The following is a 25105-nucleotide window of genomic DNA, read 5'->3' as shown; positions in this document are numbered from 1 at the left end:
TTTGTGCTGGTGATGGGTTAAAAATAAATCTTTTTTCAAAAAAGCAACCACAATTTGTGTTATCTGTAACATGGTATTCAAAGACTGAGTTTTCAAAAGAGAAAAGTGGATATCAGAGTTGCCATCTGGCAGATTCCCCATCGAAGTCACCCCGGAATCCTGTGTGTTTGTCACATTATATGACTCGGTATCTGGGGTGCTATTCTCTGGACCCTGCCTCTGAACTTGGACCCAGAGGTGTGGCAATGGCCTTCCTGAGCCTTGGGGCGTCTATCTCTGTCTCTGGTACCATGTCTCCTAATCACCAGCTACCAGCATCCTTCTCCCCAACCCCTCTCCCACCACTTCCCCAGGCCCAGCAAACGCTCATTCCCTGGGTTGTACTGAGCCTCCGCTCAGCAACCTGCTGTCCTCGGCAGGGTCTCTGTGCCACCCCATCTTGGACATCCCATGCAGCGGGCATGCCGACCGCCCTCAGATCCCTCCTTCTTGGAGACACATCCTGCAGGCTTGTCTCCAGAGGAGGGAGTGAAAGAAATGCTGGCCCCTCATGAACATCTATTGAAACTGATGGATCTAATGCCTGGCATCTGCCAAGCTGTCATTCAAGCCAGGGGGGATTTGGACGGAGACAAGGCAAGCATTGTAAAAAAGACTTTGTGATCTAGTGGATGGAGCTTGCCTTGAACTCCTAGGTACAGTGAGGGCAGGAAACCTTGTTTTCTGCAAAAACCACTTCGTGTCAATGGGGAAATGCACTCTATACAGAACGAGTGAATAGTTCCCTTGATTTGTGCCTGAAACATGAAGAGTGAGGGGAAAATATCCCAGCTGTCTGCTGCATTGTGTGAACATATACATGCATTTAAATTACTTATATCATTACTTACAGATGTAATTGTGAAATATGTTCTTTTTGCATTCAAAATGAGGGACTGAACAGATGGTGAACGCTCAGTTTCAAGCAATATGTCCATTAAAATACCCCGTACTGTTGGTGTTTAGTGTAACAATAGCAGTGGGTTCATTATGGCAGGATCTTGCTGCAAGTGCTCGCATGGGGAGGAAGAGCAGTCGGGAGATGCTCAGCCTCCTGGGTGGTGCTCATCCCATCCCGAGACAGGGCCTCTTCACCACCGCCCGGCCACCCGCCGTGGGTTTTCAGAGTCAGACTCCAGTTGTTTTGCTTAGTCTTTTGCTTCCAAAAAGGAAAGTCAATAAACAGCTGACTTTTCCCAATGCCTTGCCTCTGGGTGATTTTTTTCTCCGCTCTCCAGATGTTCTGAAATGTGTAGCTCCAGATGCATCACCTCCAACAGGATAACCCCACCCGCTTCGTGAGTCCTTTTCTCTCCTAATGAGCCGGGGTCAGGTGTGTGGGCTAACGGTGCATCCGAGAGGTCATGTCTCTTCTCGAGGCTCAGCAAGGACCACCAGGAAGCCAGGTATCCGACCGAGGGGCTGGGGGAGTTACCTAACTTGGTGGTGGGTGAACGGACCCCACCCTGACAAAATGCTGCCTCTCATATGCTCCCATGCACTGCTCGTTACGTGAGGATTCTTTTTGAGAAAGGGAAAGACATTCCCTCAAGCCCTCCCACTCACCCCGCCATGATTTCCATGTTGGCAACAATGCCAGTGGCTCAAATGCTCTGGAAATCCATTCATAAACAAGACAGAAAAGCACTAAATTTTCTCTGAAAGCCCAGACTAGGGAAGACGGTGGGAGAATTTTATGGTGCAACCTTGGCTAGATCCGCTGAATATACTGAGTCAGTCTCTCCACTGTGAAAAGAAGAAATATTGGCTATTGTACCTCCCTCCTGGGCAGGTGATGATCACATGCATTTCCTGTGCAGGGGCTGAGCTGCAAACTTCACGCCAGCAACACACAGAGAAGCCAAGGGTGGGAAGCTTGCCGAGGAGGAGAGCAGCGTACGGCCTGAGATCGTGCCGTGTAGATCTTAGAGGTGAACTGGGGGGGTTTCAGCAGTAACGGCAACCGGCCCGTGGAAGGTGGGCGTGAAGACAGAATGGCCAGGGAAGGGTGGGGCTTATGAGCCAGTTTTGCTGGGAATACCGAGGGACGGGGACACGGTGAGGAATACTGGGGACAGAGGGAGCAGAGTGGGGGGGAAGCAGTCACCTTCTGAGATGAGTGTTACTGTCCTCGCACCAGAGGCTCTGGAAGGTGAGGAATGTCTTTCCTTCGCAGGGGAGCAAGGATTTGTGCCCAAATCTCTCGGATTCAAGCATCCATGTGCTTTTCACTGCATCACACTACTTCCTCATGGCTGCAGCAGGAGATAAGGGAGAGAGAAAGAATGGGGTCAGTTTTCATGGAGGACAGAGGACAGTAGATCCCTTTGAGGCCAATCCTGTGTGTCCGTTGGGATACAAGAGGTAGAGATGGGGGAGCGGCTGGTGGGAGTTGTGTCATTCGTGGTCCTCAGCTGCAGCTCTTTGCCAGCATCATCTGTGAAGGATGCTCACGGACAGACACCCACTGAGTCAGAACTTCCTGTGTGTCCTGCTTTCTGAAAAGTATCACAGACGATTCTATCGTGGGTGGGAGGGGCTTGTGGGCAGAAAGGCCGGGGTCTGAGTCCGGGGAATACATGCCTGATGCCCATCCCAGCCACCCCTCAACTGGGAGACCACTGGCCACCCAGCTCACACCACATAGCATCACCCCAGCCTGCCCAGTCCAGGGCCGCCTCATCCCCACACCTTCTCTAGCTCTAGACTCAGCACGGGTCCGAGAGCCTGCATGCATTTTCACACCCACGTGTTCTTGCTGAGTCTCTCCTCCCAGAGTCCCCCCAGGTGAGCCATCTCTCATGCTCCAAGGCCACGCTTCCAAATCACCTCCTCTCTTCACCACCTTACACCACTCACCACTGTAACAATGATCGCTCCATCCTTCCCTCATTTGCTGTGGCAGCAAAGCCGTATTTAATGTTTGCTGTGCACGGCCACCCCTGCAGGGCGTGTACAGAGTGCTGATGCCTGGTTGAGCTCCTCAAACTGTTAATGCCCCACGCGGGTGCTTCCTCAGCACCCCGGGTGAGACTAATGCACGGGGTCCAAGGACCAGATGCTAATAACACCGCAGAGCCGCACTCAGCACAGCCTCCCATGGGCCCGGCCCTGAGTCTCACTCAGCGGAATTCCAGCCCCTGGAAGACGGTGGCGAGGACTCCTTCACCTTTAAGAGCCAGGGCCCTGCTGGTGCCGTACTGACACATAGTAGGGGCTGGGGAACATTTGGTGAATAAATAATAAGTAAGATTGGCACAGATGGTCCGGTGTTAAGTACCAGAGGCAAAGGGGAAATAAAAGAAATAAGCTGGTAACACCTGCCAAGATAAATAAATGAAAGGAAGTCACCTGGGGCCGTAAAAGGAGAGGAAACAGTGAGACAGGGATTCTGAGATGTGAGGAGAAAATAGAGACTGTAGACTGAAAAAAAAGAATTAAACAAAAGCAGCATGGCGGTGGCCGAGCACGGGCGTCGTCATAAAATAGCAGGTGAGATTCAAGGAGGCACAACTCTAAAAGAAATTATTTTCTCTGAAGTCCTCAAAAGGACAAAGCAAGGAACAGGGACAACTGAAAAAGCACAGGCAAAACCAACTAATGGCAGGTGTGATAGGCTGAATTTTGTCCCCCTGCCAAATCCATATCTAGAAGCCCTAACTTTCAGGACCTCAGGGTGTGCGTTTGGAGAGATGGTCTTGAAAGAGGTAATCAAGGTCAAATGAGGTCATACAGGTGGGCCCTAATCCAGTCTGAATATGTTCTTATAAGAAGAGGAGATTAGGGCATGGACACACAGAGAGGAGGGACCATGTGAGGACACAGGGGAAGACAGCTGTCTGTGACCCTAGGAGAGGGACCTCAGAAGAAACTACCCACTGACACCTTGATCTTGGCCTCCTGGCCTCCAGAAATGTGAGGAAACACGTTTCTGTCATTCAAGCCACCCAGTCTGTGATGCTTTGTTACAGCAGCTCCGGGAAACTAAAGCAGCAGGTGAGGCCAGAAAAGGAAGTGGATGTGTCCATGGAAACAGAAGCTTTGCATCAAAGGGAGTGGGGCTGACCATAGGGGCATCTGAGGGACAGACAGGCAGGTGGGACGAGCTGGTCAGAACCCTCTCCCCTGGCAGGTGGCCCCGTCCAGTGGCCGACGTGTGCAGCCCTTTCCCGGTCCGTCCACTTCCCTCCACGCAGGGGCCATCACACCTGCTAGTGACTCAACAGCACTTACTGACCCCTCTCCAAGGGCCAGGAAAATAAGGACTCTCTTCAGGCTCGAGCCTGAGGGGCAGACAGGAGAATGAACAGGCAGAAACAGAAGAGTCAGATGAGGGTTGGCTGCCCAGCTGGGGAGGGGGGATGGTGCACAGCTGATGTCTGGCTGCCTTTTGAGGGATAAGTGGGAATTTGAGAAGAAAGGGAGTGGCATTCCAGGTAAAGGAGGTGAGAACCAGGGAACCCCAGACCATCGTGAGGGACGGGAGATCCACTGAGCCCTGTTTGCTCATGGGGCACGCACTCTAGCAAGGAGGTCTGGTGTTCCAGAAGTGGGTGGGGTCACGAGTTTGCCTCTTACCCTGTGGGTACCTCTGATTGTTCTGTGCTACTTCCCTCATGTATGACTAGTACATACACTTTCCTTGACCAGGACACACTTCTACTCTCTGATGGTGAACTCCTACCCATCCCTCTAAGGCCCCATCCAGCTCAGCCATTACCTCCTTCTTCCATCCTGTGCCCCACAGCCTGTTGAGGACAACTCCATCAGAGCATTTGTCACCATGGGCTGTGCTTGCCTATGTGTACAGCCTGCCTTCTCCACTGTATCTGTGCCCTCCATAATCCCTGGTTCAAGAGATGTTTGCAGAGGGGCTGAGCAAGTGAGTGGATGAACAAAGAATGCAGTGGGTACACAGGTAGCTAAGAATAAAGGGGGGACCAGTAGACAGGGAACATGTTACAGTCTCTCCATAGGCGATGGGCCTTTCCTTTATCGGAGGAAAGGTTTGCAGCCTGAGGTTTCTTATTCTGCCTCCCTGTGGTTGAGGTTATGCAGCTAGTTAGCGGAAGATGACTTAACCAGCCCATGGTCTCTTCGCTCATAACGTTTTCCTCTCCATCTCTAGGGCTGCCGGTGGAAAGAAGCAACTGCATACAGAGATAAAGAGTTGGGACTCTAGTGAGAGAGGGAGGGAAGCAGCCCATGGCATTGACAGGATTTATGTGCCAGAAAGGAGAGTCAAGATGTGCAAGGTGGGAGAGACTCCCTTTCTGTTTACATGATGCTAACAGCTGAAATTAATTTTTCAGAAGCCAGAGAAATTGGCAGAGGCATTTGGAAGGTGAACAGATTACAGTTCAAAAAGTAAGAAATAAAAAATGATTCAGTAAGAAGAATGATGAAGAGGGGGAGGCCTCCCCCCATTTCAGAGGTCAGTGTCATGGGGTTTATTACAAAGGGAGCAAAGAAAAACCGTCTGAGAGATCAGGGGAAAAGAAGTCTTAGAATGACAAAGCATGTGTGGAGTATTTTATGCAAAATTAATATATAACAGTTTAGGATGAGAATGAAATCACAATGATATGTACATTGTGTGGATAACTTTATGGAAAACTCAAAAAATAATAAGATAATGGACATGGAAACATCATGTAAAGAGGCCACTGAGGTGGAGGAATCGTAAGCTAAATTATGTCTCCCTTTTGATATACAAGCCTATTTCTTTTTTTTTTTTTTTTTTGCGGTATGTGGGCCTCTCACTGTTGTGGCCTCTCCCATTGCGGAGCACAGGCTCTGGACGCACAGGCCCAGCGGCCATGGCTCACGGGCCCAGCCGCTCCGCGGCATGTGGGATCTTCCCAGACTGGGGCACGAACCCGTTTCCCCTGCATCGGCAGGCAGACTCTCAACCACTGCACCACCAGGGAAGCCCCAAGCCTATTTCTAATGTGTGCTTTTGCCCGTATTGTAAACCCTGGAAGACAAGAAAGGGTTGCCTCATGCCAGCTTCCGAGTATCCGGCATTGTACCAGGCACTGGAGAACAACATGAAATGAACTGAGGCACAAATACAATGACTTTGCTATTAAAATATCGTTTAATAGTGTTGACCTGGAAAGGATGTAAGATTATCTTTACATATCAGGTGCCTTTAGGCAGATGAAAGACAGCGCAATAAGCCCACTGTGGTCCGATTTGGCAAATAGTCTAGAGGCACTGAAGCTGATTCAGTGAGAACAAGGGCACCTCTTTGTAGAAGAAAGAAAACTCCCTAAGAATAACCTGATCTTTGTTTGCCACTTACCTGTGACCATAGCTACATGCCTTAAACTCTATTGACAAATAGATATGCTTTATATAGATACCTACAGAATTCTCTCTAACTGTAAATGTAATACATCTTGTTAAATAAGAAATCCAGAAAATTACAAACAATACAATTTAAAAACCTGTAATTTCATTGACTGCACGTAATTACTTTTTTTTTTTTTTTTTTTTTGCAGTACACGGGCCTCTCACTGTTGTGGCCTCTCCCGTTGCGGAGCACAGGCTCTGGACGCGCAGGCTCAGCGGCCATGGCTCACAGGCCCAGCTGCTCCGCGGCATGTGGGATCTTCCCAGACCGGGGCACGAACCCGTGTCCCCTGCATCGGCAGGCGGACTCTCAACCACTGCGCCACCAGGGAAGCCCCTACTAATAATTTTTTAACATCTTTATTGGGGTATAACTGCTTTACAATGGTGTGTTAGTTTCTGCTGTATAACAAAGTGAATCAGTTATACATATACATATATCCCCATATCCCTTCCCTCTTGCATCTCCCTCCCTCCCACCCTCCCTATCCCACCCCTCTAGGTGGTCACAAAGCACCGAGCTGATCTCCCTGTGCTATGCAGCTGCTTCCCACTAGCTTTCTATTTTACGTTTGGTAGTGTATATATGTCCATGTCACTCTCTCACTTCATTGCAGCTTACCCTTCCCCCTCCCCATGTCCTCAAGTCCACGCTCTACATCTGCATCTTTATTCTTGTCCTGCCCTTAGGTTCTTCAGAACATTTTTTTTTTTAGATTCCATATATATGTGTTAGCATACAGTATTTATCTTTCTCTTTCTGACTTACCTCACTCTGTATGACAGACTCTAGGTCCATCCACCTCACTACAAATAGCTCAATTTCATTTCTTTTTATGGCTGAGTAATATTCCATTGTATATATGTGCCACATCTTCTTTATCCATTCATCTGTCAATGGACACTTAGGTTGCTTCCATTTATTCTGCTTTTAAAACCTATTTCATTTTGAGCATTATTATTAAGCATCATTTGAGAACACTCTCCTCATGCTGTGTAACACTCCTTCTCATGGATGCACTGGTTAGTCAACAGATGGTTAGTAAGCGTTCATTATGTGCAAGGTCCTCAGCTCAGCCCTAGAGCTACAGCTGGGAGCAAGGAGATGCAGAAGGATGGAGAGAGAAGGAAATGCAGCATTAGAAACACAGATACATGTGTGCCATGGTGGCAGCCATTTGGTTTATCTGTTGTTTCTGACATTGTAACCAACATCAGGGACCTGCGTGGCAGGTGTCAGAGTCTGAGCCTGGACTGAGATTCAGATTCAGGTGGGCAAGCCTGCTGACCAGGTGGGCAAGGGCCCCAGAGCAGTCTGCTGGAGGATATCAGGGTGGAGGATGAGAGGGAGGAAGAAGTTTTCCCTGTTACCTTTCTGGGAATGGAGTCCATGGGGCTGGGAAGGATGCCTGTCTGCCTGACCCCATGAACTTGACCCTGACCTCCAAGAAGAGAAAGGCAGTGGTCAAAAGAGAAAACTGTTTCTAGGAGGGCTTCCAGGAGATGCCAGACACAGAGGGGCCACCAGAGACAGATGCCACTGTGCCCCTCAGGGTCAGAGCTGGAAGCCCATGGAGACCTAAGCCTGGTGTGGATGATGCATAGGCAGGTGAGGCCCAAGAGTGGTGAGCAGAGCTCCAGACACCCCTTGAGCACAGGAGATGGCGAAGACTTTATGGTCTCCATGGTAACTGTAACTGTGGCTCTTTCTTGGTTTTGTGCAGGTTTTCTGGGGTCTTTAAGGAATAGTTGCTGGTGGAAGTTGCTTTCCACAGGGCTGGAAGTTGTATGTCAGCAGATGAAGCAGAGAGTTACTCCTGATGGGGTGGCCAGGAGACCTAAAGGAAGTGGGTACCTGAGAAGGGGGATTACTGGATCCACAGGTGTGCACTTTATAAGGGTTCTGACCACACAAGCAAGCGAGATCTCCAGGTGGCCAGCAGCAACCTGCCCCTCACAGCAAAGTGGGACAGTGCCCATCTCCCCCGCAAGTGCACTGAGAACTTATAACATCTTATCTTTGCCAAGTTGATGAGTTTAAATGGCATGTCCTATTAATTTTCATTTTTGTATACTAAAAAAAGGATTTTTTTACATAATGATAAATTTCTATTTTCTTCCTCAGTTAAATATCTGTTTATGTGTCTTTAAAAAAAAGAATAAAAATGTTTTCTCTGTGGACTGCTATCTACAGAGTTAGGATGTTAACTCTTTTTTTTTTTTTGACTTATAAACAGAAATTTTTTGCTCATAGTTCTGGAGACTGGGAAGTCCAAGATCAAGGCCCCAGCAGACTGGTTGTCTAGTGAAGGCCTGCTTCCTGGTTCATAGACAGCCGTCTTCTAGCTGTGTCCTCACATGGTGAAAGGGATGAGGGAGCTCTCTGGGGTCTCTCTTCTCAGGGCACTAATCACATTTATGAGGACTGTGATTGGGGGTTAGGATCAACACCTTAGCATTCAGCCTACAGGCCCAGCTTAGCGCGGTAATGGCACAATAAAGGATGATTATTTGAACATGAATTCAACTGAAATTCAAGTAAAGCAAAACCCAAAGCCATATACTTACTCTCTAGCTTAAAAAAAAACTGTTCACTGTCATCTCCTCTACTGGAGGGTATTAAAGCGGGCCTGTTAAGTTGCCTGACAGGAACACTAAATGTCTAAATTGGGAATCGACTATATTCTATCTAGGTTAACCCTCTCTGTTAACAGGGGAAAACAGAGGTCTTGGGAGTTGGAGACACTTGCCCAGAGACAGACAACTACTTTTGGGCTGGGCCAAGTGTAAGAGTGGGGTTCCTTTCATTAACACCAACATCTTTTCATTTATGTGGCCTTTCACAATTTGCCAAGCACCTCCTGAGCTCCATGACCTCATTTATTGTACTATATCCATGAGCTTACAGAGATGGCTTTTGGGAGATATTTTGCATCCTCAGACCAGTGTTGCGATAGCTTATTCTATACTGACCCTTAAATTTAAAAAATACATATGTACACACACATGTAAATGTGTGTTTACATCTATATGCACATATGGAAGACACGGCACCACATCTCCCTGTGTCACCCTATACGGGCCACATCCTGGCAGTCACAAAGCACAAAGAGACAATGGTCTTCAGTTTGAGAATTCCCGAGTTGCCACTGACGCTTCAATACCAAAGGGCTTAGAAGTGTTTACACTTTCAAGGGGAGTAGGAACGTTTTAGGTTTCCCTTTAATGAGTCTCATTTTGAGACAGGATGGCTAGGTTGGCCAGACGCTCTTCATGCAGTTTTTGTAGTAAGTCTTTCAAAGAATGAATGGTGAAGCCAATTCATTTCTCCTCCTGGAATTTGTCCTTCTTCTTCTTTTCCTTTGTGGTGAGGTTATATATAAAGGTATGGGCATACAGACATCACGAAAGATATCAGACAATAAATCCAAAGAAAGCTATGGAAATTAAAAATCTGAACTCAGGGGCAGGGCAGGAGGTGACACGGTCTTTTCACAGAGCCGTTACACACCACACAACTGTCCTCAAAAGCATGAATGGAAAAAGCTAGCCATTCAGCTGCAGAACAAAGCTGCTGGGCTCTTTGTTTAATGTCTTTAGCATTAGGCTGGGCAGCAAGTGCCTTTTCCAGAGTAGGCCAGATTAGATAAGTCCAGTTTGGGATTTTTGTGGGGTTTTTTTTTTTAAGATTTAATTTTATTTATTTTTGACGGTGTTGGGTCTTCGTTGCTGTGTGTGGGCTTTCTCTAGTTGCATCAAGCAGGGGCTACTCTTCGTTGCCGTGCGTGGACTTCTCATTGTGGTGGCTTCCCTTGTTGTGGACCACGGGCTCTAGGTGCTTCAGTAGTTGTGGCTCGCGGGCTTCAGTAGTTGTGACTTGTGGGCTCAAGAGCGCATGCTCAGTAGTTATGCACATGGACTTCGTTGCTCCGCAGCATGTGGGATCTTCCCGGACCAGGGCTCGAACCCGTGTCCCCTGCATTGGCAGGTTGATTCTTAACTACTGCACCACCGGGGAAGTCCCCAGTTTGGGTTTTAAGGCTTGAGTCAGCTCTGTGGCCAGCAGCTCGTGGAGGGACACACCATCGTGGGAGGACACCCAGTTTCTCCCAGGCCAGTTGTAACACTTGGGGCCACTGGATGGGGAAGAGAACCAGATGTGCTTGTTTGGGGTTTGCTTATTGATCACTTAGGTTCCTAGATCTCCACCCAGTTTAATTGCTAAAACACCACTCCCAAAGGAGACATCATAGCCTTCAAATGTGTAAGGTTTATCTGCAAGGTCTTCAAAAAACTCTGCTAAGGAGTCCAGCGTCTCCTCGGCCAGTCTTTCATAGGTAGTATCGTCCAGAGGGCCAGCGTCACCCAAAGTTCCCGTTGTCCTCAAATTCATCCAGCAGACACTCTGTTTTTTGACATTCAGGGTCTAGTTGAGGCAGTGGAAGTTCAGACTGGGCTGGCTGCGTGCGTGAGCCGCGGTGGTCCCGGTGTGCAGGCCCTGACAGCCGTACAGCGGGGGTCCTTCGTTGGCCGCGGGGCCCCGGCACAGGTCTGGGCAGAGCCGGGGGGTGCTGAGCAAGCGGGGCAAGAGGCTGGCAGCCACGGGGAGTCCGAGAGTCCACGTGCTCAGGACGTTAACCTTTTAGTTTCATGTTTGTTGCAGATCTTGTCTTCATTTGTCATTTGCATCTAGTTTGGGTTATGATTTTTGACGTAAAAAAAACTTAACCTTTATACAGTCAAATTTATCAGTCATTTTGTTGGATTGTAGCCTTTAATTGTATGACAGCAAGTCCTGCCCTATCTTGGAACCAGTTAAAGAGTTAATATATATAGTTTTATATGTTTATGGTTTCCTTTTTTACTTTAATCCTTAATTTATCAGAATTTTTTTGAAGCATGGTTTGTGGGGAGGAGGGGATGTGACTTTGTTTCCCCTGAATTGCAAATATTTCCAACCCTGTTTGTTGGATAACATACCCTTCCTCTTCTTTTATAATGCATCCTTTATTATATTTTTGATCTTCATTTAAACTTCTTTCACTTTTTTAATCTGTTTACCAAAAAATATTTCTACTGTAGTGTTAATGTTTGATTTATGGAGGACTTCAAATAATAGGAATATCTATTCTTTTTCTTCCTGCTGCACTTTTGAATTATTCCACGAAGTTCAAAAAATAATCCTGCTGGTATCTGGTACATTCCATACCGTTTCGTTTACTCTCCAAAGGTCTCTGAGAAGTAGGTTTTATAACTTCCCCTTCATAGCTGGAGAAACTTAAAGTCAGAAAAATAAAGAAACATGCCAAAGTTGCTAATAAATGTTAGCAGACCAATCTGGGAAACGGAATTTCTACACCATTCTGTCTGATGGAAAATCTTCCATCCTGTAAATCTCAGAGATGTTCCAGGATTTTGATGATCATATTTAGACAGAAATCCTTAAATGATTCCTCTGAAGATATTTTTTTTGTTAAGGGTCAATGAAAAGTATGACCAAAAGAGACAGGAAAGGATGAGAAGGAAAGAGATGATTTGAATCTGTCTTCTCTTGATCCTCACGGCATCTGCCCTTGACCCCGTGAGCGTCCAGCTCCTGAGATGGTCCGCAGGTGTCTCAGACTCTAAACACAGCCACCTGCCCCAGAAGCAAACTGCTCTCTCTTCTTTTCCACTTAAACACCCCAGGACCACAGGAGCAGTTATTATGAATCAACATAGTTTCTGTTGGCCCCAGTATAATGTGGATTGATTGTTTATCAACTCTGGGAGAGCAAAGAATTTATAGTATTTTCAAGAGTAACCACCAAAACCACAGTAGCAGGTAAAATGATGAGTTCATTTGTCACCTGAAATTGAGATGGAAGTGTCTAGCTTAGGGACAGTGCTCTGTGTAACCCAAATATGATTTTCCTGTAGGAAAAAAAAAAAGAAGACCTCAATAACTTCTATAGTTTTACAGTTTTGAATAATTTGCAATTTTCAAAAACACAACACGGTTTCAATTGAGTTAAAAGAAAATAGAGCTGATGCTGGAATCATGGCAAGGGCTGAATTTCCTCACCTTAAATTAGGTAATTCTGTACTAACAGCCCAACCTTATCAAAGAAAACAGGGCTTAATTCTTTAACAGAAATGTTGCTCCCATATAGGAAGTTAATGGCTAATGGTGAAATTTATTTTATTAGTAGTTCAAGATTTCTAGCACTGAAAGGCTATAACAATATGAATAGCAAAGCACATCCATGTAGATTTTCTTCTACATGAATGCTTTTGTTCTCAAAATTGTAAAAGAAATTCCTGTCAGTGGAGAATTTGATTCTGCTTTTTGATTCTGAATTTGATCTTCTTTTATAGATGGTGCTATCATTCATTCTGTAAATTCTAGCCCCTGAAACTCCAGTTCATTGTTCTACCAAATACAATTGTCACATAAGCCTAAAGGATTTTTTTTTTCCTTTGAAGGAGGAACTATTTTATTCCCAAGTAACCAAATACACTTAGAGTATCTAACAGAAATAAATGGTGCATTTTCTCTCAACCCTTAAAATGCTTTCAATTAAAAAACTTTTCCAGGGAGAGAGGAAAATTGCCAATGCTGCGATTTATGCACTAATTGTATTCATTTTGAAATGTGATAGATATTAGGTATTGTGGCAGATTGTGAGATAATATTCATCTCTCTTGTAAAACATATATTCCCATGAGGTAGATGGAAAGTATTAGGTGTTTCGGCCAGAATAAAGTGTATTCCATTTCCAGGAGGTTTTTCTCATCAGGACTTTTGTGCAGACCCTGAAAATGAGTATCTGTGTCATTTAGTGTTTGTGACCTGCTCACGTGATAATTCTGGAGATTATCACCCTCGTTCCATGACTGGGGCAAGGACATGTCTCCACATCATTGGGCTCCTACTTGGGATGTCCCACAGCACAGAATTAGGTATTCAGTTTCACCCCCCCAAAACAAGGAATGTTCACAGGTCCTCCCACTTGCCTGCTGGGATATCTAAACCTGATCTCTGATATGGATGGGGCTTGTGCTACCATACAAATCCATTGCCTTTCTAGGAAAAATTTAAAAATCTCAGCGTTCATTCCCAAATGCTGAAATTAGTCATGAGACGTCACTTTTTAAAAGTGAACATTTGGGGAAAATGAGACAGTGGTCATGTTTCCAAGGAGGGTCCAAGATTTGCTTTTATGTCTCAGCACATCTCAGAATGAATGTCCCTCATGTCACTCATCCTGTTAGCAGGTCACTGTGGTCCTGAAAGAGAGGACAGGGATGGAATTGGGGCAACCCTCTGCATTGTGAGGGGAGGGACGCATGCAGCTCGTCACCCCGCTAAGTGGCCCCAGTTTCATCCTGAATGTGTTGGCATGGCCTTGGGGGAGCTTCTTCCTCTGTAGTCATGGCACCTTGGTGCACTGTCTTTGCCCCGGGGCTGCCAAAACCAGACCTGAGCCCCCATCCATCACCAGGTAATTCTGAGAAAGGAAAGCACCTAAGGACATGTGAGTGTGTGACTCACTTTTAACCAGGGCAGGAAGGGCTGTGGGCACACGATGGCACTCCTGTAGCCCCTCCCTCTAAGTCTTCCAGTAGAAAAGAACCATCAGTACAGTAGTCAGGACATGGAAGCAACCTAAATGTCCATCTGCAGATGAATGGATAAAGAAGATGTGGTCCATACATGTAACGGAATATTACTCAGCCATAAAAAAATGAAATGATGCCATCTGCAGCAACATGGATGAACCTAGAGATTATCATACTAAATGAAGTAAGTCAGACACAGAAAGACAAATACCATATGATATCACTTATATGTGGAATTTAAAATATGATACAAATGAACTTACTTATAAAAAGAAACAGATTCACAGACATAGAAAACAAACTTATGGGAGTTCCCTGCTGGTCTAGTTGTTAGGATTCGGTGCTTTCACTGCCATGGGCTAGGTTCAATCCCTGGTCTGGGAAGTGGGATCCCACAAGCTGTGCAGCATGACCAAAAAAAAAAAAAAAAAAAAAAGAAAAGAAAAGAAAAAAAAGAAAAGAAAAAGAAAACAAACTTGTGGTTACCAAAGGGGAAAGTGTGGGGAGGAATAAGTTAGGAGTTTGGGATTCACAGATACACACTACTACATATAAAATAGATAAACAGCAAAGTCCTACCCCATTGCACTATATTCAATATCTTGTAATAACCTATAATGGAAAAGAATCTGAAAAAGAATAGGTATATATAGGATCACTTTGCTGTATACCTTAAACATTGTAAATCAACTATACTTCAATAAAAATAAAATAGAATAGAATAAAATAAAATTAAGTTAAATTAAATTTTTAAAAATGAAGCATCAGAAAAGGAGCTTTTAGAACTCAGGTACGAACTGTGTCCACACCTGGGAAGTGATGTGCCCTTTGTTTCGAGAAATTGGACCAATTCGGGGATTCATTAGAACAACAGTGGAGGTCATGATTGTGGCTTTGTGGCTGACCTGTCAGCAGGGTCCCCCAGACCCATGCCTGTGGGCACAGCCCTGGTTGTAGGTTGGACTGAAAGCAACAGGTCTGTCACGGGTTGTGACCCTAGAGATCTAGTGTTGCTACCCTATTATGGTGACAACCACGAGCACATCAGTGTCACTCCTTCTAAAGAATTGATTCCCTGCTGGGAAAATATATACTCAGATCTCTTTCTGGATCCCCGGCCGTATTTCTTTCCACATCCCCTAAAACACCTATTTTGTTCTTCATCCTGTTTGCCATTCAAACTCCAATAGCAAACCCACCAGCAATTCCTATGGGCTTCCCAGCTGAAACATTTTTCAAATCTGCTCATTGGCCCTCAGCCTCCATTCTCTGCACTTCCCTCAGTCATGGAACAGGGAACGTTTCTGGGCACGTGACGATTACATCTCCCAACCTGCCTTGCAGCCGGCCGTGGCCACCTCAATGTAGGCAGATGTAGTATGAACCCCCAGGCTCCTGGTTCTGTGATGACAATAGGGGGTCAAACTGGACGACCCTCACCCAGTAGTCACTTCTGCCACCACCCAGAACACACCCCAGTTGCCACTTGTCTACAAACGAACATCGAACAAATGTCTGTTTGCACTTCCCACACCTTTCTCCTCTCAGAGGAGGAACCACCCTTTCTCATGTTCAGGCTAAGCCTTCGCTGTGCTCCTGATTCTATACCCTCTTTATCCATTTAGATGTTATGCCATGAATTATTTCCTGGACTCTTCATGTTTTCCTCCCTGCTGCCTGTTCTCTTAAAGCCTTTGAACCTGGGACATTCAACCATTCTTTAAAACCCTCCCTCTGCCTTGTCATCTTCGCTCGGATCCATCTTAACCTTCCCTTCACAGAACCAAGAGACTTGGAATCCTTCCCCATCAACTATTCATTGTTATGTCTTTTGGAAAAGAATACCATTTATTGTTTTCCTTTTTCTAAATACAAAAATAATACACATTCACTGCAGAATATTTGGAAGATCTAGGCAAGCATACAGAGGAAATAAAAATCACACGTAGTCTTACAACTTGGCAATAACTCATCATTCATATGTGCATTTTTTTCATATGTGCACTTAAAAAAATAAAACTAGGATCACATTTTTCTATTCTGTTGTTTCTCCTTAATGGTAAATCATGAACCTCTTCCCATGTCAAAAACATGATTTTTAAATGGCCTCTTGGTATCCACTTTCTGGATATGCCAAAAGGTACGAGGTCACATCCTCAGTGGTGCTCAGTCCAGGGGTTTAGATTTTCTTGTTCTGTGAGAGCTTCTTGGACCACCATCTCTCATGTACATTCTTTACTGATGTGGAATTAACACAGATTCAAAACACTGCACCAAGCAACATGCACATATTTGGAGGCTCTTGAAGCATAACTGCTGAATTGTTTTCAAAAGATGGTTGAATCAACATGTACTACAAACAGCAGTGTGGGAGAGGATCCGTGTCCCCCTATTCTTGCTAATTCATAGCCAACCCAAGGAGCGAAAATGTTTGCATTTTAGTTTGAGGCCAACTATGTTATTGCATTTGTGTTTGCCATTGCTGCGTCTCCCTTTATGAAAACAGTCTGTCCTGCTGTGTTTTCTCACTTTCCATCTAAACTGTTTCTAGTGTCCTTATTTGCTCATTAAAAGAAAAAACTCTTTATGCATTATTACTATTAATTCTAGTTTGTTAGGAATACCTTTGCCAGCTTCATTTCTTGTTTATGGAAGTGATTTTTTAAAATGTGGATGGAATCAAACCTATCAGTATTGTTTCTCCTCCTTTTGGCCTTCCCCTTCCCACAGTCGTTCCCCTACCCCTGCACTCAATCTTTTCTCCCTACAAGTTGCTAGACTCTTCTCCAAGCCAACAGCAGCCGGCAACCCCAACTGTGCCCTCTAAAAAGCATCTTTGCTGCTTTTTGCCTGTTGCCTGGCTGAGGACCTGTGCTCTCTTGGGTTTCCCCCAGCATCTCAGATCGTATTTTTAAAAGTTCATTTATATATGTGTTTGTTTGTTTTTAATAGACAACAGAGAGGTTTTAGGTTCTCGGCAAAATTACGAGAAAGGCGCAGAGATTTCCCATGCCCCCCTGCCCCCCACACAGGCACAGCCTTCACTATCAATGTCATTATCAATGTCGAGGGAGCCGCACTGAGGCGTCATGGTCAGGTCGTCTTTGTCTGCCTTCTCTGTCTCTGCCCTTGCCTCTCACGCTGGTGTCCCTGGGGTCTGGTCTGGGTTGTCTTCTCTCCCCGTCCTGCCGCCTCTCTCAGGGCACATGCCCCTCGCAGGAGGGATGTGCTGGTGCTTTCAGCACCACAGCTTCAGTTCAGCCCCTCTCTTGGCCTCCACACCTGTACTGTCAGCTGCTCACCGTGTCCCTTCAGAAAGACGTCCCAAAGCCGTCTTCACACACCCTATTGCCCTTCCTCATTCTCTTCTTTGGTGCAAATCCCCGTCTTCTGCTCCGTTCCCTAAACTGGAAATGCTAGAGTCTTCCTTCACATCCCACATGTAATCACTGAGCATATCCTGCTGATTCTTCCTGTAATTTCTTGGATCATACTCCCCTCCCCTCCCACCATACTGCCATAATTCAGACCTGGTTTTACCTTAACTTTGCAATACACAGATCGATTTCACAGTTAAGAGTTCAGGGTATCTAGCAAACAGATACGTCATTTGTAGAACAGAAGTGATCTGAGCACTTGTATGGTTGCTTTGAGGATTAAATAAGATGAAAGAGGTAAAGTACTTAACGTGGTTCCTGGTAGATAGGAAGGGTCCAGTAGATGTCAGCTCTTATAATTAATTATCACACAGCTTCTGAGTCATACATCCACAAGGCCGATTGCCACACTGCTGCCATAATTCTCTTCCTAAAATGCAAACCAGATCCCTTTCTCCCTGAATATGTCAGTGGTGAAGGCTAAACACCTTAACATAATACAAGACTGTCCACGAGGAGCCCTGCTTACACCTCTGGCCCTGTGTCTCCTGATCTACACCCCATGTTTCAGCCTTGATGAATGTAAGTGTCAGCTATTGCCTTAATAATGTCACATAACAACCATCCCCTTGTGCCTGGGTCTGCAGGATGAGTCTGATTTGACTCCAGTGGGTTAAGATGGGCTTAGCTGGCAAGTGGGCTGAAGACTGTAGTTTGGGTTTAAATCTGCTCCATTTGTGTGTGTTCTGGGGCCCAGACTGAAGGCACAGTCACCACTTGGTGCCTGCTCTTTCATGGCTGATATTTATTGACCAGAGCAAGCCACAGGACAAAACCCGGCATCCATGATGTGGGGAAGTACACGGTGCCCGCAATGGGGGAGGGAAGGGGGGATGGTTGCCAACAGTAACCCAGCCTGCAGCACTGGGTTGCTGCCCCCCACCTCCCCCGGAGCCCTGCTGCTTTACACTCCTTGCCTTTGCCATTCAGCTCTTTTGTGAGATGGCCTCACCACACCCCCCTCAACTTTCTTCTGCTTAACCAACGTGCATCAGCCTTATAGGGCTCAGCTCAGCTGTCACCTCCTCAAGAAAGCCATTCCATCTGCCCCCGTAGATCTGGCCTCAGTCTCCTCTGGATGCTCCTATCCACCTGAGCATCGCAGATTTGTGGTCGAGGTTTGTCTCCTCCTTCTGTGCCTGACCTCAGATCCTTAGACAGTATTGCTGTGGCTGAATGGTGAATAGCTGAAGTCAGTCTAATAAACCCCTCTCTCATTCAACCTGTGTGTTGTTGGCTCCTGTCAAGTCATCCCTTTTCTCTAATAAAAATGTCTGAAAATAAAGAACACCAGTAGGTACTGCAAACCAGATATTCTTTTGGATACTGGTATTGCACACTGGATACTCTCACGTAACATCTGGTCATGTCTAGTTACTTAAAGAGGGACCCTGGATTGTGCCAACCAGGCCAAAGTTTACACAGAAAGCAATTTTCTAATTGACAATTTCAAACCTGTGTACAAAGGATAAATGCTGCTGATGCTCATGGGGCCACAGGTAATCAGCCAGGGGGGTGGAGCGCTCTGTGCTGCATGCCCATGGGGGTGTGTGTGCCCCCAAGAGCACGCTCTGTTCATTTACAGCTAAACTCAAGGCTTTTCCCATGAGCCCCTGGGTCTGCTTGCCTTTCCCCTGATACTATGTGTGGGAACCTCACCAAACGCAGGAGAGAGCAGGTTCTGATCCACTGGCAGACATTGTCTCATAGAAACTCATGCTGGTCTAGACTTAAAACATGAGGCAGTCTCAGTAGAAATATTTTGAAACCAAAATAAATAAAAAAGAAAAAGTGGAAAAGAGTCAAACAGGCAATTATTTGTAATAGAAAAAAACTATTGATTTTCCTTTTTTGATACATAGTCTAAATTATCCCTCAAGAAAAGTAGCGATGCATCTTTAAACAGATTTATTGGTTCTGGGAGGAAAAAATGTGTTATTTAACTTCAATGCTATTGGATTTTTCTTTTATGCTAGATGTGGAAATACCACAGATGAACAGAAACAGGGTAGGGAAATTCTTTCAAGGATCAGAGTTATTTTGGATCCCAGGGTAAGATATTCTAGTATTTCCCTCCAAGCCATAAGAGTTCATCAACAAAAGATGAACTTTCTTTCTTGTTAAATAAATGACATCACACATTCGCAGTAAGTACGTTTTTCACAAAATGTAAAGTTCCCGCGGGTGAAGCGGACAAATCACATTGGGTCCCCCCAGTGTTACTCTGAGCCTCAGCTCCTCTGTTACAAAGGACTTTTGCCCTGGGCAGAATCCTGTGACTTGTCTCATCCTGGAGCTGTAATTCCTTCTCTGAGCTGGATTTCTCCACACGGGTCCCTCCAGCCTTCTCTTCCCTCACACCTTGGCTTCTGAGAGCAGAACACGAAGTAACCTGACTCATAGAGACGCTGTGCCCTCTATTATAGAAATGAACACGGAGTCAATGGGAAGCACACTCCGCCTTTCCAAGCACCTCATCCTGAGCCCTCTCAGAGATGACCTGGGCTCAATGGTGCCCCACACACTTGGGGTCACAGAGACTGTAGAACCATCCCCAGGTCTCACTGTGTGCCCATCACGTGACCTTCACCCAGGTGTCCTCCTCTATCTGTCAGAGGCCATCCCAGGTGACCTTGCTGAACTGTCACAAAGAAAACCTACTCAGAGTGATGGGAAAGCATTCTTCAAACACAAAGTGCTCAAAAAGCTGTAAAGTCATATTTCAAACCACAGCTACAAACTGAGCCCCTCATCACGTTGACTCTTTATAGTCAGCAGTGGAGGAATTTAACAGTTTGGGTTTTTCTTTTTTGATAACGATGCTCTTTCAAATAACTAAGGGGATAGTCACCAGGACTCCAGCTAGAATAACCCACAGAATGCTGTGATTGGAAAACATCAGGTCCTGATGATAACAAAGCAAGTCCCGAGACCATCCCCTTTCTCCTCTCTCGACCACTCTTGGGGCTGTGGTGCCCGTGCCCTCAGCTTTCTGGGTATTTTCATTCCTGTGGGAGATGTAGATTCAAGGATGGAAAAGGGAACACCAACATGTTTGCTCCATTACTCATGGCGGTTCTTTCCTCTCTCTGGTATGATTTGGGTGTTCTGGCTCTCTACGCTTAAAAGGATGTGCCAGGTCTTTGAGGTTGCTCTACTTTCAAGTTTGAGAACTGTGGGTAATAAGTCCAGGGATTTGGGGCTAAGAGCTGCATTCATTGCCTGTGGGCTAGAACATCGCCTAGTCTGTTAAAGCAACAAGATGAAAGCAAGAGTTGTTCTGGTCACCAACAGCACTCAGCAACCCTGGGCATTGGCTTTGGCCTCCCGCTACTAAGACCCAGTGCCCTCTCCTCCCTTCCTCTCCCAGAGGTGCTTGTACCTAAATGTCAGCCCCTTTACCAACAAAACTCATCAGTCGTCTACTTGGGGACCAACGGTGCATCGCATTCTATACCCCAACATGTGTTTGGGGAGACTGGTCCCTGAGAAGGAGCCTTCATCACCTTGCTCCCAAAAGATGGAAACTTCTCTCCATGGGACTGTCAGTTAAAGTCAAATCAGGGAAAGCTTGGTCAGAGTTTGGAAATGCTGGTTCTCCATAAAGACTAGAGGATTCTCCATAAAGACCAGCGATAGATTTTTGTTCGATCTGATTGAGAAGTGCCTGTGTTCAGTGAGGCCACTGGATTCCTGATCAAACCTGGTACAGAAAAGAGCACAGAGCCATCCGTATTCTCCCCATGTGACAAATGATGTAAATACAGACCCTTCTTTAAAACTCCAGCTAATTCAGGTGGCAGGATGAAGTGTGCCATGTCATAATTAATCCCTCATGTATTGCAAGCAATTTAATGTCAAAATAATCAACAGTCGCTTTTTCTACCCTTTTGTGAGTACATAATAAATACTGTCATTTAAGCCGCAGCAAACATTGGATTTCTTTCCTGGTCTTTGAATAACACTATTCGTGAAGTAAATACCAGACCTCCCCCTCCATCTTCCCCTCCCGAATCCCTACATATATAAGCTCTTTAGGAAAATAAATCATGGATGTCAAAAGAAAAGGTGTGTGTTTAATTTTCAGTTGGTACCTCACATGGTGATTATTCTAGCTTTACAGTCCAAACACGGGAGGGTCCCACACAATGGAGGGGAGGGGGGAAATGCAGGGGTCGGGGGGAGGGCCCCTCACTATCCATCCTTTGTTTTTCCCTCATGGATCACCAGCAGTGACATGGCAGTTACTTTTTTTGTTGTTTTTTTGGCAAGGCAAAACCACCGCTAGTAAATGGCCAATGCATTCTTTTGATTAAACTCAGTCCACCTTTTCAACAAACAGGAGTGAGAGGAATGGCCAAGTTCTGCTCTCCCTTCCATGGGCAGCAGGTGGAGATCCCTGAGTCTATACCATCTTCTCCTGGGCAAGAGGTCATGGGTCTCGTCATCTGTGCATCCTCCTCTCCCAGGGAACCAGGGTCCCTTTGGCTTTGGGTAGAAACTCTCCTGTTAAATTAATGGGGTGACCAGAAAGAGAGCCCCAGGAGCAGATCATTAATCTCTGGTTGCTTTAGGTGAGAAGTGACGGAGCTAAAATCTCGACTCGGAGGGGACACTTCACAGCACATGGGAAGACCAAAGCATTACTGGTCTACTTTAACAGATCTTGTGTGAAAATGATTTTCAAGTATTAACATGGAAAACAGGGTCCCAAGAAGAGCTCCTTCTTAGTGATTGGTTCTGAATTACCATGGGCCTGAGCTTCCCATGAAATCACATCACTTTGCCCTTTGATATCTATTCAGCCATTATTACAAATGTCCCTCCTCTTAGATACTGTTGCATGTTTTGCAGATGCAAGAAACTTATGACTTAAGTTTCACACTTACCACAGTCTTCTTTACATGATTAATGGTTTTTATTAAACTCATACGGAGTATCTACTTTTCCAAAAGCTCTGGATAGAGGTTTCTGTGACATGGAGATAAATACAAGCCAACTCAAGCCTTCACACAACACACACGCACCCACATTAACCAGTAATTACAATAAAATGGAGTGGCCTTCTGGATCTTAGTTCCTGGGAGACAAGGGCTGTTCCTCTTTCTCCCTGGATTCTCAGTTCCTGCTACAAGACTGTGCATAGTATGGCTCTTCCATGGCTGTTGAGGTGATCAAGTTTCAAGTTCACTGTGACAGGCGGGGAGGATTCGGTCATCAGCCACCCACGTGATCCAGGGGAAGGGTGCTGCGGCTTCACAAAGAGCTGTACCGTAGCTCCTGTCTCCTAGATCTTACTGCAGCTCTAAGGGCATCAGCAAGCACTCGAGGGACCCCTGAAATCTTGGAGTGACAACATGCCAAGTTCTCAGCCATCATTAGTCTTCTTTTGCATGACCGTATTAGATTAGACAGCCAATGACCCAAAGAGATCCCAGGTCAGGGGGCACACAGGCAGAGCGAGTAGGGATGGAATGCATTGCCCCGGTGAGGGGGGTGTCCCAGAAGAGCAAGGGGGACCCAGGCACCCTGGGACACTGGGCACTTCATGGAGATGCTGACCATGAGGTAGGTTTGCCCACCAGCAGGAGGGCCGTAAAGACCCACCTTGCCTGCCCACCCCGTCCCTGCGGACCGACCCCACTGGCAGTGCCTTTATTACAGGGAAGACCACCTCTGTCCAACAATTCTTGAGCTCCCTATAAAGTGGCTTCAGTTGTTCAGGGCGGGGGTGGGAACGGTGGGAACTCTGCCCGAGAAGGTTTGCAGAAGCAGCATTGAAAATCGCCAAATCAATCTCCCTTGCAGACTTTTCAAATAAACTTACCTTTGAAAACTGCCTCTGGAACCCTTAGCTTTAACAGTGGAGTTTCCCTGGTTTATGGGCTGGTGGTAAAATCCTAAAGCCAGAAGCTCCTCAAGGAGGGACTGACACACTGTTTACAGAAGTGCTGCCATGAAAATAATACGTTGCAATGAAGCCACTATAAATCCACACATGCTTCCGCACACAATACATCGGCCCTTTTTTACACTGTTTTCTCTTTAAGAGGACATATAACAGCACAGACACAGCCCTCTCTGCCTCCCTTCCCACTATTCCTAGCAAACCTCTCCGGACAGAAGCTATCCCACAACAAGGCAGAGGGTCCCTGGATGTTGTGTTCTCACACCACTGAGCTGTTTGCAAGATAACAGTAGACACAAGCCAACTTCACCAGTGTCTTTGCTGAACAATGCAATATGACAGCATCCATGAAACTGATTAGCATAAGTCAACATAATACCCACTTTGCAGCATTAGTATTGAAAACTTTCATCTTGAAATAGTAGGAGGAAAAAGACAACCTAGGATGAATTGTAATGATTTTGCAGGAATATTACCAGGTGACTCTATAAGATTCATATGTCGATGGAGCCACACACTAACAGACATACGTCAACATAATCATCTCAAGCAGCTTTGTATCCATTCCCAAGCTCCGTGAGAATATAGGCATGGTTTCCCAAGTGCAGCTAACAAACATGGGGCTAAAATTATCTAACAATTTGAAAAGGTTTGATGATGGGTGATACATAAAAGTTTCCTGATATACCATAGACCAGTCTAAGAATCGCACATTTAATCCCTGAAGTTCAAGCTACAGATAATTGTGCCTCACAGGGCCAACTCCTAAAATAAGCAAGAGAACAGGACTGCACACCAAATGACATTTCCGATAGTTGATAGATGACTTCTGCCTTTCAGGGTGATGAAAAAAAGGTCATATGCTCTTCCAACTATAGTAAACATGTTCCCTTTCCTTTCCCTCTCTTTCCTCAAAGCTTGCTTTAAAAAAAAAATCCATCTAATTATTTCCTTTGAAATGAATGTCTTCATTTTAGCCAACTGAGAAAATTGCAGGACTTGAGAATGTACCAGTTTTCTTTACTATGCCAAAAGATGAGATTGAACTGTGGAGCAACATTACTGATCCATTCCTGAGATGTTTTAAAATTTAATTTTGCTTTTGATCGAAGTATAGTTGATTTACAACGTTGTCCCAATCTCTGCTGTACAGCAAAGTGAGCATTCCTGAGATTTTTGAATACCCAGCATCCTTGTGAGGGCACAATTTACTCTTCATTGCATCAATAGGATGCCAGGATTTGACTATGGAAAGCCAGCCTTGTTGGAAGGTGGCTCCTGGGGTTGAAAAAGGAGAGTCACGTGTTCACAGACAGGTTCCCTTGTTGGTCCACGCTTACCAGGAACACACAAGCGATCAAGGCGGGGGTCCACCCTCAGAGCAGTGGTGCTGACACACTCCCCCTCGGGTTTCCTCAACCCTACCCCTCCTCTCCCTTCCCACCATGTCAAGGGCTGAAAAGGGAAAGACAAAGACGGTACTTTTCCTTTGCAAAGCTCTGAAATGATGAAGTGACGGCTGTATATTGAGTCTTGCTGCATCCTGGGCAAAGTATTAAGCACTTTTAGATATAATTTTGAAGGCTTAGAATCACACTGTGATATAGGGTAACTCCTTTTAATAGATGAGAAAAAATGTATTTTAGAGAATGTAAGGAGCCGCCCCTGTTCCCACAACACTTGCACGATAACCAGTAACACATAAATTATCAATCCTGTCATTGCAACTTTTGAAAATCCTAAAATTGGGCATAATGGGCTT

General features: G+C 45.7%; 1 pseudogene; it reads right to left on the bottom strand.

Annotated features, from left to right (window-relative positions):
- Nucleotides 1–9998: 9998 nt before the first annotated feature.
- LOC132502523 (frataxin, mitochondrial-like) lies at nucleotides 9999–17089 on the bottom strand (annotated as a pseudogene).
- Between the last annotated feature and the right edge of the window lie 8016 nt (nucleotides 17090–25105).

The sequence above is a fragment of the Mesoplodon densirostris genome, chromosome 15, assembly GCF_025265405.1.
Source record: "Mesoplodon densirostris isolate mMesDen1 chromosome 15, mMesDen1 primary haplotype, whole genome shotgun sequence".
Lineage (NCBI taxonomy): Eukaryota > Metazoa > Chordata > Mammalia > Artiodactyla > Ziphiidae > Mesoplodon > Mesoplodon densirostris.
This window is presented reverse-complemented; position numbering and strand designations above follow the sequence as displayed.